Raw genomic sequence first — 16378 nt, 5'->3', positions numbered from 1 at the left:
CTTTGTGCCTCTCGGCCTCCTCAGCCTTCCTGAGGTCTTGACATTTCAGAGCGAGATTGCTTGAATCTGGCCCCGCCTGCCCCAGGACGCAGGGTGTGGCCACGCCGCACATTCCAGATGTGCCCACCAGGTGGCGCTAGAACTCCATCCAGGGCTCCTAGACCCAGAGCTGATGAAAAGTTTGGCCACCGCCCAAACCAGGGGACTCAAGTGTGCTTCCTGGGAGGGCCTCGGGGTGCTCCTTAACAATGGGGCTTCTTACAGACACTTGGGACCTCAGGATGGAGTCTCCGAGTGGAGGAAAGGGAAGGGAAGAGACAGGAGTGGGGACGGTGGGAATGAAGGGCAGCCGTGGAGCCCCAGGTCCCTGATCCTCCCAGTCTGTGTTTCCTGTCTGCTGTGCGGCTGGAGCAGAGACAGGAGGTGACAGGGCCTGGGGAGGCCTCTGTCTCGGTCTCATTTCTGTGAACTTGCCTCTGCCCGTGGCCGTGTGCTGGTCCAGGCCTGGCCGCTCTGTCCCTCCCCCTGGGGTGACGAGGTGAGCTCCCCTCAGGTCCCCACAGCACCCTCCACCTTCCAGTCCTGAGCCCTCCAAGACGACCTGTCCTTTCTTTGCCGTCACTGTTCGCCGCCATCAAACCCGACCACTCAGGGTGTCCCAGACCCACCCTCCTTCCCTCCGCTGTGCCTCTGCTTCTGCTGTTTGTCACCTGGAAGTGGTTGTCCCTTCTCCTGAACTCTCGTTCCACAGTCCTGTTCGTTCACGCGTGGCCGTGTTTGCTGAGTGCCCACCGACTGCGGCCAGGGGCTGGAGGCACGAGGAAGAGCATTGCTGACACCCTGCCCCTCCTGCAGCTGGTGTTCCAGGTGGTGAGGCGGGCTCAGGGGGTGCACAGGCGTGTGCACAGAATGCTGGTTGGGGTGGGCGCAGCGCCCAGCACCAGTGGGGGCTGTGGGTGCGTGACTGTGGGGTGTGGGCTGGGGCAGCCTTCTCCCAGGAAGCTGATTTCAGCTAAGAGCCTGAAGGTGGAGGTACAGCCAGCTTTGCGAAGGAGGCCAGGAACTGTGGACGTCCCTGCAGAGGCAACGGTCTCTTTCCCTCCTGGCCTGTAGAGAAGCTGGAAAAAGGCTGAAGCCCGGCAGCCGGGCCCAGAGGGTGCAGGGGGCACGAGCAAGGGAGCCATGACGGGGAGATCACCCAGGGGTCCGCCCTTTGAAGGGCGTTGCTGCTGGTCTGTGGGCAGCGGCCTGGAGGGAAGGGGAAGGGAGGAAGCTGCAGTGCAGAGAGAGCCACTGGTGTCTGGGACGCAGGTGGGGAGGTGGGTGGATTTGGGTCTGTTCTGGAGATGGATGGGCCGGTCTTTTTTATCACAAAGGGGCGGGGTCCAGAGTCACAACGAACACCAATGTCAATGGCAAAGGGGCGGGACTGAGCAAGCCAGTTCTGTGTGGGTGCAGGAGGGCCAGTGTGGCATGGACAACTGATTTGGCATTTAATTGATGCACTCACAGCTCCTTGAGGGCAGGGACCGTGCTTGGCTAACAAAGCATCCCTGACATACATTTCCTGGGGTGGCCTCCCTTGGGCAAAACGTGCACAAGGATGTGACACCGTTGGAGATATGGGCAGTTATGGGACTGAAGCAGACCCCCTCGCTGCCTGCCACCTGCTGTCCCAGGAGCCCTTCGGGAGGCTGGCAGTGGTTGCAGAGCGTCCTGGGGTAGGGGGAGGTGGGCCATGGCTCTTCTTCTATCGGCTCTCCTCCTTTGCTCTGCTCCGCGCCCAGGGCTCCACACCCCACTGGCCCCAGTGCTATTACTGCAGCAGTGAGCTCAGATCCTTCTTCCTCCCCTTTATGGCTCCTCGGCCTCCTCTTCCCCTGCAAAGTGGGGTGCTGATGGTTCCAAGAGTCCTACAGTTGGGGCTACCTTGCACAAGGGGAGAGTGGGTGCCTCCCAGAAGTGCCCCCCCGGCAGCCTCTGTCACATCTGTACGCCACTCCTAGCAAACTTTGCCAGCGGTAACGTGACTCCCTCCTGGTCAGGCCACCCTATTAAGTCTTCCTTACGGTGTCACCTTGTGCCTTAGTAAAGCTGAGGTCCCTGGGCGAGCTGGGAAAGGCTGTGGGGAGAATGTGTAACTTTGTGTCTGGATCTGTGGGAAGATGGGGAATGGCTGAGGAGGGGCGGGGGGGGGGGGTTGGGGGGAGGCGGGAGGGATCCCCACCCCCCATGCACGCTCAGGGAAGCAGGTCCCAAAGCTGGAGGGTGCAGGTGGAGCCCAAGACCCAAGGCTGTTCCATCCACTAGAGGGCGCCTGCACCCTCCCGTGAGCCTGCAGGGCTGGTGCCTGCTTCCTAGGTGCTGATAGTGGGAAACAGCCGTGGTGTCTTGGAAACTTCAGAAATACTGCAGTGCCTGGAACCGGTGCCTCACCCCCGCCCTGCCCCCCGCCCCTGCACCATTGCACCCCTCTCCTCCCCTCTGCTGCTCAAATGGGGCTGCTGTTTCCTTGAACATCTCACAGCTCTGGCCCCACCACTGCCGGCGTGACCTTGGGGAGTGGGGACCCCAAGCCAGGGCCCCTGGGACTTCGGTCTGCCATGATGGACATCAGAGGGCTCCCGGAGCCGGCCCCGGTGTGTGTAGTTGGGTCCGCCTGCCCCGGAGGCTGTCGGTACCCACGGCCTCCTCTCTGGGTGGTGAGTTTCCCGGGAATGGGAACCCCCTCTTCAGGGCCCAGCTGGATCCTGCACTCAGAGCTCATGACATCCCCTGCACCCGGGCGCCTACTGCGAGTCAGCTCCTGGGGAGCTGCTGGATGAGGCTGGGGTTCCCCGGGGCGGGACAGTGAGTGGGTGAGAAGGCGGTGCAGGCCAGGGCTCAGCTGCTCTGCAGAATGGGCTCTGCAGCTGGGGACACTGAGTGAGCAGCAGGAAGGGGAGGGAGGGGAGGGGAAGGGAGGGGGAGGCAGGGGAGGGCGGTGAGCCGCTCTTGGGAGCACGGAGGGGGATTCTGACGGGGCAGAGAGGCCCTGCTTCCAGCGGAGGGTTTGGTGCTGTTGCAGGACCCAAACACCCACCCGCGGTGACCGCTCTGCTCCTGGCAGGCACAGCCCACTCTCCCAGGCTGCTTCGGGCCAAGGAAGGTTTTCCTTATTCCGCCCCGACCTTCAGCCACGGGGCCAAGCTCTCTGGAAGGGCCATGGAGACTGGGCATTCCGGGCCGCAGGGGCCTGTGCGCTCCCTGAGGTCGGAAGTGCCTGACAGCTGGAGGAACAGGGCGCCCTTCCGCAGGGCCTTGGCTGGCGTGATTCTCCCCGCCAGCACCTCTGGACGTTGCCCTCCTGGGTATGGAGCCCCCTGCAGGTCTGGTCTGGGTTTGCCGCCCACCCGACTAACGGGGGTACAGGCACGTGGGCCCGTCGACGTTTTCTGCTCCAGCAGATTCAGCGTCTGTTCCGGCCGCGGGGGACGCTCGTTTGCGGGCCTCCAGCAGCCGTTTCTCCTGTCTGAAACAGTCCCTCACTCAGTTCTCTGTGTAATGGGCTGGTCTGAGTGTTAAAATATCTGGTTGTAATGCCACTAGCAGATGATTCCCATCATCCCAAGGGCCTCAGTGCCGGGCCCCGTGCGGGGCCCAAGGGCGTGGAAAGGAGGGCGAGGCCAGAGCGCTGGAGGTGGCGAAGGCTCTGGTGGTGCGGGTGGATAGAGGGGTCGTGTTGCAAACATGGGTACCCCAGAAACCGGGAGGTCGTGGGCAACAGCCAGACTTCCGTCCCCTGTGTTTGACAGTGTGACTGTTAGCGCCACTTAGTGCGTCAAATAATTGTTTGAGTGCTGAGGACAGCTCGGAGTCTTGATGGGAGGTGCAGAAAAGGCAACGGGCCATTACGACATAAGGGTGATGGGGCACCAGAGCCGTGCGCCGGGGGAGGGGTTCAGAGTGACTCAGAGGAAGGACTCCCTTGGCCGAGTGGGGTGGCCCAGCAAGCCTTCTTGGGCGTGAAAAATAGTTGAGTCCTGGGGGAGCATGATTCAGTAATTTGATGCCCTGTGAGATTATCCCAAGAGAAACACACCAAATGCAAACAAACAAACAAACAAACAAACAAAGAGCAGGAGCCCCTGACAGTGGCGGAGCTCTGGCAGAACACCAGTCCCTGCAAGGCAGCCGTCCTCACCCCAGGGGGGCACTGGCTCCAGGCACTGGCTGGGGGGCCCCACTGGTCAGTGGCAGAGCTGGGGGTCTGCTGGCCACAGGTCTTTTTTTTTTTTAATTCTGTTCATCATGGACCACTCCAAACGCATGCAGCAGGGGAAAGAAGCACGTCACCCAGCCCCAGCTCCCTCATCCAGTTTCGACAATGGCCACCTTCAACAGGGCCAGCCGGCCACTCCTCCTCTGTGCTCTCTGCCCCCGGCTCTGGGCGACTTTTGGGGGGGTCCCCAACACCCCAGCATTCTGTCCAGGAAGATGGATGGCATCAGGCAGCTCTCACGGATATTGGCTCTTTTTAAAAACATAATCACGACATCGTCATCCCCCGTGAAAACATCAGCCATCGTTCTCGTCAGGGTTCGATGTTCAGTTGCCTCAGCTGCTTTTTTTTTTTTTTTTTTAAACAGTTGGTTTGCTCAGGTCGCGGCCCCAGTGAGAGCCATACCTTGCAAGCAGTCAAGTGTCTGATGTCTCTTTTGAGCTGTGGGTTTCCTCCCCTTCTTCTTCGCCCCTGTGCAACGTACTGGTTTCAGCCACCGGGCCGGTTATTCTGCGGTCCCCACCAGGCTCCTGCTGTTGGCACCCTCCGGCTTCTGCGTGTCGCGTTCCTCCGTCCCTGTAGTTCTTGTCAGCCGGAACCTGGGTCTGGAGGTGCGACCTGATTCAGGTTCTGTGTTTGCAGAGCTCTTATTCTCACAGCACACGGCCGACAGGCAGCAGCCTGCCGAGCAGTGTGCGCACGTGTGTGTCCCCGTGTGCACACGCATGCATGCAAGCCTATGGGCTATTCCCTCCCCTCTTTGCCCGCTTCCCAGAAGCCACTGCTCTCCAATGGCCACAAGCCCCTCCCGAGTTGACAAAGCTGCTTCAGGGCTACTTGTGGAGGAGTGGGCAAGGGGAAAACAGGAACGTCCCCTTCTCTGCCCTGGCTGGTGTGGCTCAGTGGACTGAGTGCCGGCCTGTGGACCAAAGGGTCGCCGGTTCGATTCCCAATTAGGGCACATGCCTGGGTTGTGGGCCGGGTCCCCAGTTGGGGGCACGTGAGAGGCAATCACATAATGATGTTTCTCTCCCTGTCTTTTTCCCTCCCTTTCTCTAAAAATAAATAAATAAAACATTTGGAAAAAAAAGTGCCCCCTTCTCCAACCCAGTCCCCTGGGATGCTGCCTCAAAGACTTCGTCTGCAGTGGGGACAGAGTTCTTTTTGAGGTCTGCACTCCAGTTTCTCCCCTGCCTCCTTCTGTTACCTGTATTTTGACTTGGGCTCTTCCTTGTCGGGGACCCTAGAAGGTCTGAGGACCCAGCACGCCCTTCCTGCTGCCCGGATACTCGGCCCTACCTCTCTGTCTAAGCCGAGAGGTTAGACGTGAGCTCTGCTCCTGTCCGAAGGTCTCGTGGGCTGGGCTGATGGGGAGGTCTGAGGTGCAGCCTGCCGCAACAGCGATCCCGCCAAGCGCCCCCTAGCGGTCCCCATGGATGCCCCTGAGACGCAGGAGGGGGGCCCGGGAGGGCCAGGGAGCCGGGTCTGCTCTCGCCCCTCCTGCTGGATGGGAACCACTCGCCAAGCCAAAGGCTGAGCCTGGAGCTGCCAGCTGCAGAGTGGGGACGGGGGCCTTGTGCTCACGGCTCAGATCCCTGCCCTGGGAACAGAGCCCTCTGCTGTGCAAGCCGCCCATCGACGCGGGGATTAGGGAGGAATATCGGTGGGGTCGTTTCATTCCCTGGAACTGTGTGTGGTCAGTGACCAGCCACCCGGGTGTCCAAACAACAGGAGGCATTCTTGACCCCTCTCCTTTGTCACTCACATCCAGTCCGTGACCAACCGTGTCAACCCCACTTCCCAAACAAGTTCTGAGTCTGTCTCCTTCTCTCCACCTCCCCCACCCTGCCCCTGCCAAGCCCCATCCGGCCAAAGCCCCGCCCCGCCAAGCCCCGCCCTCCATCACCTCCCCAGGGCCCTCCCCCTCTCCTCTTCCTCACCCCAGTCCATTCCGGACACTGCAGATTTCTGAACACTGACTTCGGACACCGGTCAGACTTTTGAAACATAAATTCTATCACACCCGCCCCTACCTGAGTCCTGTAGCGGGCTGAATCACAGCCCCCAAATTCCTATCTGCCTGGGACCTCAGGATGTGAGCCAATCCGGACATAGATTCTCAGTATTTGTGATAAAAAAACGAGGTCGTACCGGATTCAGCTGAGCTTTCAGCCCAGCGATGGGCGGTCTCACGAGGAGAGGAGAGGACTCGGCGGGGACAGACCAGAGCGACGCCGACCAGCCGAGGGGCCCCGAGGACTGAGGCACCGGGCCCGGGGGGAATCCCAGAGGGCTCCTTCCCGAGACCCTCCAGAGGGAGCCCGGCCCGCCAGCACCTTGGGCTCAGGTTCGACCCTCTAGGACTGTGAGAGAACACAGTTTTGGTGTTTGAAGCCACCCCGTTTTGGCACTTGGTGGTAACCATCCTAGAAAATTAGTACACGCCCTTAGTAGTAAATAAGAGGCATTGCCAAGTACACCTGGACGTCCGCCCACAGGCACTAGCGTGCGCCCCCAGCGCCACCGTGGTCTGGCCTCGTGGCTCCCGTCACCCGGCCTGTGCCCTCCCCACGCCTCACCTTCCCGCTGTCCTCCTGGTCACCCCAAGGTCTCGGTCAAGTGCCGGCTCCCCAGAGCACCGCTCCGCCCCCCGCCCTGCTCTGCTGCAACTTGGGTCATGCCATCCTCCTATCATCCTGCGTTTAGCTTCCTTCGTGGCACGAACTATCAGTGAAAACTTGAAACAGATGGCATGGCCGTTCCCTTACCGGCTCGGGGGCTCCTGGTGGGCACGCGTGGCTGTCTTGTTTGTGCCGCACGCCCGGCTACCCCGCGGCGCCACAGACTGTGTCTGGCACCTCATGGCTGCTTCACAGATAATTGTGAGTAAGTGGACCCAGTGGGCTCCCGGGAAAATACGTCATGAGATGAGGTTGGACACGAGGGGGGGGGGGTGGCAAACCATAGTGAGTAGGGCGCGGAGAGGAGGGGAGGCCTGGGGTGCAGAGAGGTCAGAGGTGACCCAGCCCACAGTCCCTGGGGGTGGGGGGGACAGATGGACGTTGGAGAGTCAGTGCCAGCTCTCTGTGTTACATTAGGGTGACAAATGCTTGTCACCATGTGCCTGTCTCCTCTGCCCAATGGACAGAGCTTGGCGCTGCTTGCTGGTGACGCGTGCCCTGCGTTTGGCAGGGAGGGCCTTTCAGCTCCCTGCGCCGTGATTTGTGGCTTCCAGACAGAGGGCTGGGGACCAGGACCTACAGGAGCCACGGACCCTTGGGGCAGGGACTGTGGTGACTTCCGTCCCGAGCACAGCAGATTGACGGCACAGGCGAGGCGCTGGGGCCTTAGGGAGCACCCGCCCCAGCTCCAGGGTTGCAGATGACCCCCAGGCCCTGGCTGGGCAGGCGACTCGCCCAGGCTCCGGCGTGGCACCCTCTCTGGGGCAGCGCGGGACCAGAACCCAGGCCTCCTGGGCTGTCCTCGCCTCCCCCAGGCCTTTCCTCTTAGCAAAAGAGCAAAAACTGAGCAGAGAACCCCTCACGGGCTCTGGCAGGCTGGCGCTCGAATCACTTGATCTGACCCCACGTTTACTGACTGGTAGTAAAGGCGACAGTTCTATTTTAAAATTAAACTTTTCCAAACTTCCTGGCTTTTCTGCCATCCTAGCCGGTGCTGGCGGGTCCCTCTGTCCTTCTGCAGCCCCCGCCTCCACCTCCATGGCCCTTTGGTGCTCTCCTGGGTGGGCACCTGAGGGACGGGGGTGGGGGAGGCAGCGCAGGGCGGCGTGGGGCAGAGGGGACCTGGGACCTCACGCACCTGGCCCCATGTCTCCTTAGACTGCCGCTCCGCCCAGGTGAGGCCTGATATACCCTGGCTTTGTGCTGGGCAGCACACAGTTGGTGCCTAATGGAGGCTGACTGTGGCAAACACAGCCGGGGCTGTGTGAGTGCCTGTAGTTCGTTCGGATGGTTCTTTGGGTAACTTACCCACATGCTACCTCACTGTGGTCTCCCTCACTTGCTGAGGGGTAGCACCTCAGAGCCAGGAGGACCCTGGAGCCCTGCCCTGCCCCCCACCCACTCATGGGGGGAGCCCGAGACCATCTTCGAGTCTTCTCTTTCCTCTCCTCCACCTGCGGTCCATCTCCGAGAGCTGAGGGCTTGATCTCTGCCGTCCGTCCGTCCGTCCGTCTGAAAGCCCCTCGGCTCTCCCTGGCCTTGGCCGCTGCCTCAGCGTGGGCCCCACCGATGCCCAGCTCCTCAGGGAAGCCTCTTTATGGGTCCCGGATGCCACCCTGGTCTCCCATAGAGTCCCTGTCTCACAAAGCAACTTGAACAGGGGTGGTGCCTTTAAGATGAAGTCTCTCAGATCTTGCCACGTCTCTGCTTAAAACTGCCCGTGGCTTTCCACTGCCCTTGGAGTGGAATTCCAACTCCTTCCATGGCCCACAGGCAGGGCCCACCTGTGTGGGTAGGTTGAGAAATGGGTTCCGGGTCAGTGAGTCTTTCTGAATCACCTGTGACCTGCTGGCCCCCCTCACACGCCCCCTGGGTGGGGCAGAGGGGCGTTAGCATCACCTCTCGCTCGTGGCAGTCCCCCTGGGCACAGGCATGGGTGTTTCTCTCCCCACCCTGTTGGCCTCCAGGATGACTTGGGGAATACATTGGTTAGAAATGGCAAAAAAAAAAAAAAAAAAAAAAAAAAGGAATAACACTTTTCCTTTGCTGGGAGTAGACAGGATGGAGGAGAGACAAGGGGCTGGTTTCTGGAAGCAGGAACCTGAGCCGGCCATGACATTCTGGCCTCGGTGTCCCGCACTTGTTAGCAGTGACCGCAGAGGTCGTGGGGAGGTTGGTGGATTGCACATTACAGCTCGCTGTGGGGGTGTGTACTCTCTGGGCCTCAGTTTCTCCATCTGGAAAATGGTTTCCAAAGGGCACAGAATCACTCCTAAATTCCCCCGAGTTCGTGGTCACGTCAGCTGTCCCACGAGGCCAGGGGATTCGGACTCCCAGATGAGCCCACGGGGTGGAAGGTGTCGGGATCCGCTCCCGTCCCTGCCCTGGCTTCCTGTCACTCGTTTCCGGTGCAGGCTCTTCCACAAGCACTTGCTCCGTGTCTTTGGGCAAGATGCCACACGCCTCTGAGCCCATCGCTCACTTACCCTGTGGCAGGATCCTATGTTTAAAATATTAGCTGATTGTTATGTTTTTTTTCCCCCTCTTGGTCCTTCCTTCCGTCTGTCAGCGGGAGTCCTGCCTTTCTCCACAGGCCTCCCTGTGATGGCACACGGGAGATGAAGAAGGAGCTCTCTTCCTGGCTTTGGAGTTTCCGTAGTCTAGACCCTCGGGGAGCCACAGAAAGGACTCAGGTCAGAGGGAAAATACTTAAAGGAAACAAGACACAGGAGAGCAAGTCCCCCTTCCACCCCTATCCCCAAGCAGCGCTGCAGGCGGTGAGGCACCTGGAGGGGATGCAGGGGAGGGGTAGGCAGGGAGAGCCCCCGAGGGGCCTGGCTTTGTGCTCCCCAGGCCGCGCCCGGACAAGGGTCGGTGTTGCCAGGTGTGTCTGTGGGCCAGAGCACAGGGGAGACTCGCGGCCGTCTTCCAGGGCAGCACCAGGGCCTTGGGGAGAACGGCTTCCTAAGGAGCAGCCTGGGTAGCCTCACTGCATCCTCCGCCCAAAACGCAAAAGGAGCAGGAGGTGTTTCTAGAAGGGTCCTGAGAACGACAGAGGCCGCAGGGGCAGGAATGGGGATGGCTGGGCAGTGACCTGCATGCAGATGAGCTCAACATCCAGGTGCCTTTTCTTCCTCCCCCTCCGTCCCCGCTCCACCAAACCTCAGCATTGCACCGGCCTTCCAGAACCTTCTGTGCACCCTGAAGGAAAAAGGAGGGTGGGCCCGAGGTTCATCCACCACCCTCGTTACATAAAAAAGAGTATTTTTCACACCCCTGGCCGATGCAAATTGGAGATTGGGCTTAAAAATTGGGGACAAAAATGCAACATAGGGTTTAGAACTGGTGAGAAATTTGGCTTGGAATAAAAATGCAGAGAGGGAGAAGGAGGGAGAAAGAGAGAAAGATTGGAAATCATCCCCCAGCCAGGGGCAGCCCAGCTGGTGGGCAGCAGGTGGGAAAATGGTGGTCCGCAGAAGACCAGCCCTGTAAACAAGGCTGATGGCAACCATGAGAAACCATCTGCAAGTTTGCCGAAATGCTGGCACCCGAGCGTGGGGCTCTGAGTAATCCATCTCGGGAAACACGGAGCCATGAACTTGTTAAACGGTATCCGCTGGAGACCTGTGCAGCTTACACGCAGCCATGAGCGGCAGGGTCTCTGCCACTGGAATGCCAGATGGCGCGAGCGGTGGCGGCGGTCCCGTGGTCCCAGTGCAGCGAACAGGGCCTACGGCAGATGCCAGGTTGGCAGCTCCCGGGTCAGCAGCACCCACGTGGCTGGCGCGCGAGAGCATTCGAGAGATGCATCTGTTCCCGTTCAGTCTGCGGGAGCCGCTTTCTTCCTTCCAACGTCCACTCGCCTCGGAGCAGCATCTGCTCGTCAGCCCCCGGGGAGCCCGGTGCCCCTGCTTTTCCCCACCTGCAAGCCCCAGGCTGGTCCTGGCTGGGATCGAGGCTGTTGCAGCCACAAGTTACATGAGACAGTGGGGCATGATGGATGCGCGAGCTCTGGGCTCTGAGGGACTTGAAGCCCAGTCCTGGCTCCATCTCTCTGTGTGGGACTACGGACAAGTCACTGAAAGCACTTTCAGACTCAGTGTCCTCCTCTGTCAAAGGGGGTACCTACCTCATGGAACGGATGCAAGGATTCAGTGGAGTAACATAAGCCGTACTTAGTTCAGTACCTGCTACCTAGTACTTAATACCTAGTCATGAGTGTAACTTCAAGACCACATCCAACCATGCCCATGAGGGCTTTACCTAGCCCTTGACGTAGTGACAGCCTCTGAGGCACAGACACAGCCTTGAGTCCCCACAGCACGAGAGCCCAGCATGTGGCTTTGCTGGGGTGGTGGAGGGGCCCATACTCTCTCAGACCACGGTGACCTTGTCCTTTACGCCTGTTTCCCCCACTGCTCTCGGGCATGCTCTTTCTTCCTTTCCCCAGAGCAAACCTGAGCGAGTCCCAGCCGCCCCTGACGGTGGGAGGAGCAGACTCTTCCCAGGCAGAATTGTATTAGAAGTTTCCGCTTCCTGAAACCCTGTCCGTCGGGTAGAGCCTGTTTCCAATTACTTACCTACCCATAATTAGATGAGGGCCAGTGGAGAAAACGGCTTTCAGGGGAGCCCCTGGCACTGGATTGGCTTTGGAGCTTTTAACCTCGTTATTAGTAATAACTGTCTCGGGATGAACTTTTGACCATGCGCTCAGCAAACATCATGTGCCCGTCTTCACCGGAGTGGCGGGGCGTGCGGGGTCAGGGGCTGTCCAGAAATAGGGAGGGTGGAGTTCACGGCCTCGGTGATGCTTGAAAACCCAGTTCTTCTCCGCATGCCTCAGTTTCCTCATCTGTAAAATGAGACAGTTAAATCCTATGACCTCTGGGGTCCTTTTTACTGCTTTTTTGAACTCAAAGGCTTTAGGGAGAAAACTAAACCACCATGATCTAGAGTAAGTTGCTCAGAGAGGCAATGACCAAGCAGCGCCCTTTGGCTTTTAAAATCTCTTCTCCAGAACGGACCTTGGACGGGGCCTGCTGGGAGGGAGGGGCTGAGAAATGACTCCCTAGGTGGACACAGTTTTCATGAGAATATCCATTCGTTCTGAGGGTGCTCCAGATTGGACTTAATCATGTCTTCCTAAGTAGTTCTTAACCTTGGGGCTTTTCATGAGAGTTACCTGGGGAGCTTTTCAACATTTTGATGACCAGACCACACCCAGGAACAATTGTAACAAAATCACTGGACGTGAGATGAGGCGTAAATTAATAGTCTGTAAAGACTGCCCACTGATTCCATCACGTGAGCTGGTCTGAGAACCACCACGGGAGAACAGCACGTGGTGCGTTTTCACGTGGATGTGGGATCACTGGGGATTTTGCTCAGATTCGGACCCCGATTCAGTGGGGCTGCCGTGGGACCCGAGAGTGGGGCCTGACAAGCTCCCAGGGGGTGCTGCTGTTGGCCACTTGGAGGAGTAAGACTCGGCTCCGCCATCTGGCCTGCCGTCAGAAACTCAGGTGCAGATGTCCGTCCATCCGGGACACTGACCTGCTCACCTGCATCAGCAGACGAAACCGGAAGAGTGGGTGCACCTCATCAGGTTCACCGTTTGCCCCTCTTCAAATGGACAGTCTTCAGGGGCTTGTGGTTTAAGAAGGCGGCATGGCTATTGGCCGGTGGATTTTTAAACTTTGGGACTTGAATGTCCTGCCCGCCTCAGAGATTGTGGGGATTCACCACTTTAAGGCTGGACAGCATCGGAAGCTCCTTCCTGTGGTGTGGGAACCGCCCACTGTGCATCTCACCAGGCAGCCTTGTTACCAGTCGTGGGAGCTGGCGTGGCCAGATGATATGCTGCCCCAGGGCAGCCTGGGAAGGGCCTTGGCCTGAGCTTGGAAAATGGAATGCTTCTGTCCAAGACTTGGACAGAACACTCTGAGTCGACTCATCATCCAGCCTTGCTTGGTTCCAGGTGCACCAATGAATCTGTGAGTTACTCTATACCCTTCCAATAAATGTGTCATCTGTTCAAATGGGCTTGATTTCTATTGTGTGAAACCAAGATTCCTGATTGGTATCTAAGGTTGTTGCTGGATCAAGTGAGATAACCCATGTAGTGACTTTAGCGTTCCACCCAACATAGAGGAAACACCCAGTCAGTGTTAGCTGTATTGATGGAGAAGAAGAGGACGTGGGAGGCATAGGGTGGGGAGAAGAAGGAGAAAATGGGCAGGAAGCCGAGAAAGGCAGCACTGAAGGGACTTGCTTTCAACAGCGAGATCAAGAAGAGTCCTCTAGGGATATGCCACCAAAGCCCAGGTCTGAAAAACGGAAAGGAGACAGCCATGTGAAGGTCACATTAGAGGGGACAGCATGTGAATGAGCTCTGGGGAAGTGATGAGACTAGAACATTCCAGGAATCGTTAGAAGGTCACTGGGGTGGGTGCGTGGTGACTGAGGGAGCTAGGCATGAGTTCTGAGTTAGATGGTTTTTCTGGGTCAGAGCAAGGAACTGTTGTGTGACGTGCAATTCTAAGAACACTGTCCCAGCATTGCCAACCCCTGCCCCTCCTCCCAGCCAGGGATCCCCTCTGGTAGACCCCCAAGGTGGGCCGGCCATCGCACTTCAGAAATTTGAGACAGAGCCTGGGGGCCTGGGTGGCTCCTCTGCAAAATGGGGGCACGTGTGGTGTTCGTCTTGGGGGTGCATCCTCCACCCCCTCGGATGGGTTCCCCTTCGTGCAGGCTCAGATGCTCACGACATTCATGTGCCTGGCTGTGGAAGTCTTTCTTCAGAAGCTCCCTCTGTCAGTCGGTATGGGACAGGCAAAGCTGCGTTCACAAATCCTCCCCAAGCTCAGAAGCTTAACACAGCAGATGCGGCCTCGCAGCTCTCCAAGGCAGCTGTCCTCTGGGCAGTGTCCTCTGGCTGCTTTGATCTTGCAGTGCCACCATCTCTTCATGATCATCCTTGGTCACCATGGCAAGAGATGAGAGAGATGGAGGGTCAAACACCAGCTCTTTAAGGTTGGCCACAGTCCCTTGGCCAGGACTGGCCATGTAGCCTTACTGAGATGCCAAAGGGGTTGGGACTACCTAGCGGATGACATGAAATGTGTCATGTGTGTGGTCATTTCTACCACAGCCTCAAATCAAATCCAGCGGAGTTTTTTTACTTTAAGAGAAACTGACATTAAAGGCCAACACTTTATACTTGCTGCTTTATCGTGATTAATCCTTACCACAACCATATGAGATTCAAAACTAAAATCATCTCCACTGTCATATGAAGAAACAGGGTTTTGGAGCGTGTATTACTTAGAGCTTGTGGTGGTTAATGTCAAGAATCCAGGTCCAACGGGTGTGGGCAAACAGAGGGAGATTTATTCATATCAGTAGAATTCCTAGGGACTTGGGCACAGCTGGATCTAGGATCTAAATGATGTCATCAGGGCTCCAATTTCTGCTGCGTTGGTGGGCTTGCTTGGTGTGGCAGCCCCAGCAGCTTTAGGTTTATGTCTTCTCAGTTTTAATTAGAAAATAAAGAAAGCTTTCCCTTCTCAGAGACCTCCATTCCAAATCCCAGGACCAAGCAAGCTCCCCTGGTCTAACTTGGGTCGTGGACTCTGCTGACTCAGCTGCTGTGGCTGGGGGTCGGAATGTTCTGACTGATCTCCTGGGCCACGGGCCCACCTCTGGAGCTAAGGATGCGGGGGTAGTCGGGTACCTTCAATCTCAAGGGAAGTCATGGCCTCATTACATGGAGAAGAAGCCATGTATGCTCATAGGCCAACCAAGAACCCAAGTGAGTAGGCAACTCCTTCCGTGGATGTCAATAACTTGCATATGTTTTTGCAGCTCTTGAGTGGCAGCGAAAGACTTTAAGTCAGACTCTGTTTGACTCTGAAGCTCATGGCTTTCCCTATTGCTCCTCTAGCACCATGTGACCTGCCACGTGACCTCCTGGGCACACGGCTCACCCGATGGAGCCACGGTCTCTCCAGCCTAGTCCGTTTTTACAGAATGTTCATGTGATGTGAGAGGCACCTTCTTGCCTTTAGGGGAACACGTGTCAGTCCGGATGTTCCCTCGCATGAGGGTGATTACAGTGGAGTTCTGGCTCTGGTCGTGGCGTGCCAGGAAGACCCATCCCCTCCCCATTAGGAATTTGGGGCACAGGTGTGGGTAAGGGCAGAGAATTTGAGAATACTTGAGGCCCTGAGATTTACCGTGTGTCAGCGTGTCCTTACTGTGCCTGGCATAGGAAGCTCTGATGGCCTTGTCAGCTGGAGTCCCCTCAGGCCTTCGGACTATGCAGGAGCCACTGCTGCCTTGAGATGATGGGACAGGGGCTCACCGCTTACCGGCTGGGAGGTTGGAGCCGGCACCTCTCCTCTGGCCACCTCCTCTCTCATTACTGCAGAATGCACCTCCTTACCTCCCCACCTCCTTCCAGCCAGCCTTTCCTCCCCCACTTCCTTTTTATAGGATTTTGATTAAGATGGAAACGAACAGAAAAAATAACAGTGACCAACGCTGGAATTTTACCAAGCATGGATTTTCTTTCTCTTAATGATGTCAGTTTCCTCCCTGTGAAAAGAAAGGTTTGGACTGAGTGACCTCACCGGTCCCTTCCGGTGTTCAGGGTCCCCTCCCCCGACTCACCACCCCTTTCCCCCTCAGTGCACAGTCTGGGGCGTGGCAGAGAGCCGTGTTGGTCCCTAAAGCAGCTTCCAGGGTTCGTTCTCTGCAATTCCCAGCCCAGACAGAGGACCGCGAGAGGGAAGGAGGGTGTGGGTGGGTCTGGAGAGGTCCTGGGAAGGCCACTTTCCAAATCACGGTATGTGGGAGGACTCCTGTTAAACCACCGTCGGTCCCCCTGAGAATCAGCAGGGAGCCCCCGAGAGCCTAGCTTAGTAGGTCTGGGGTTCAGCTCCAGCATGTGCATTTCTAACTCGTGCCCCAAGCTCATGCTGGTGCAGGCAGCCCCAAAACCAAACCTCAAGAGAAGTAGCCATAGACCAGAGTGATGTGGCCTCAGTGTCGTTGACATTTGATTCAGATGGTTTTTCGTTGTGGGGAATCTGTCCCGTGCATTGTAGGGTGTTCACCTGCATCCCTGGCCTCCACACACTAGGTGGCAGTAGCATAACCCCCCCCCCCCCCCGTTGGTATAATCAAAACTACTTCCAGACACTGTTAGTTGTGCCTGGGGGATAAAATCGCCCCTCTTTGAGAACCACCGCTGCAGACAGCAGGACTTCTACCTGGGACCCGCCGTTGTATGTTCTGATCAACCCACGGATAGGCTGCTGGAGGAGAGGGATTCACATCATTGATGAGGAACAGATCACCTTCAAGGGAAGCCCGGGCCAGCCCACGTGGGGGGCGTGTTTTTATCCCGGTGACAGCCCGAGGAAGAGAAACGGAT

General features: G+C 57.8%; 1 long non-coding RNA gene across 1 annotated transcript in view; it reads left to right on the top strand.

The window, feature by feature from the left end:
• Positions 1-2121: 2121 nt before the first annotated feature.
• Positions 2122-16378, top strand: part of LOC118500479 — a 37064-nt gene continuing 22807 nt past the window's right edge. Inside the window, exon 1 of the long non-coding RNA XR_004903037.1 lies at positions 2122-2135. This is a non-coding gene — a long non-coding RNA (uncharacterized LOC118500479). The remainder of the gene's footprint in view (positions 2136-16378) is intronic.

The sequence above is a fragment of the Phyllostomus discolor genome, chromosome 5, assembly GCF_004126475.2.
Source record: "Phyllostomus discolor isolate MPI-MPIP mPhyDis1 chromosome 5, mPhyDis1.pri.v3, whole genome shotgun sequence".
NCBI classification, from domain to species: domain Eukaryota; kingdom Metazoa; phylum Chordata; class Mammalia; order Chiroptera; family Phyllostomidae; genus Phyllostomus; species Phyllostomus discolor.
The sequence above is the reverse complement of the archived record's forward strand: the minus strand, read 5'-3'. Positions and strand labels throughout refer to the sequence as shown.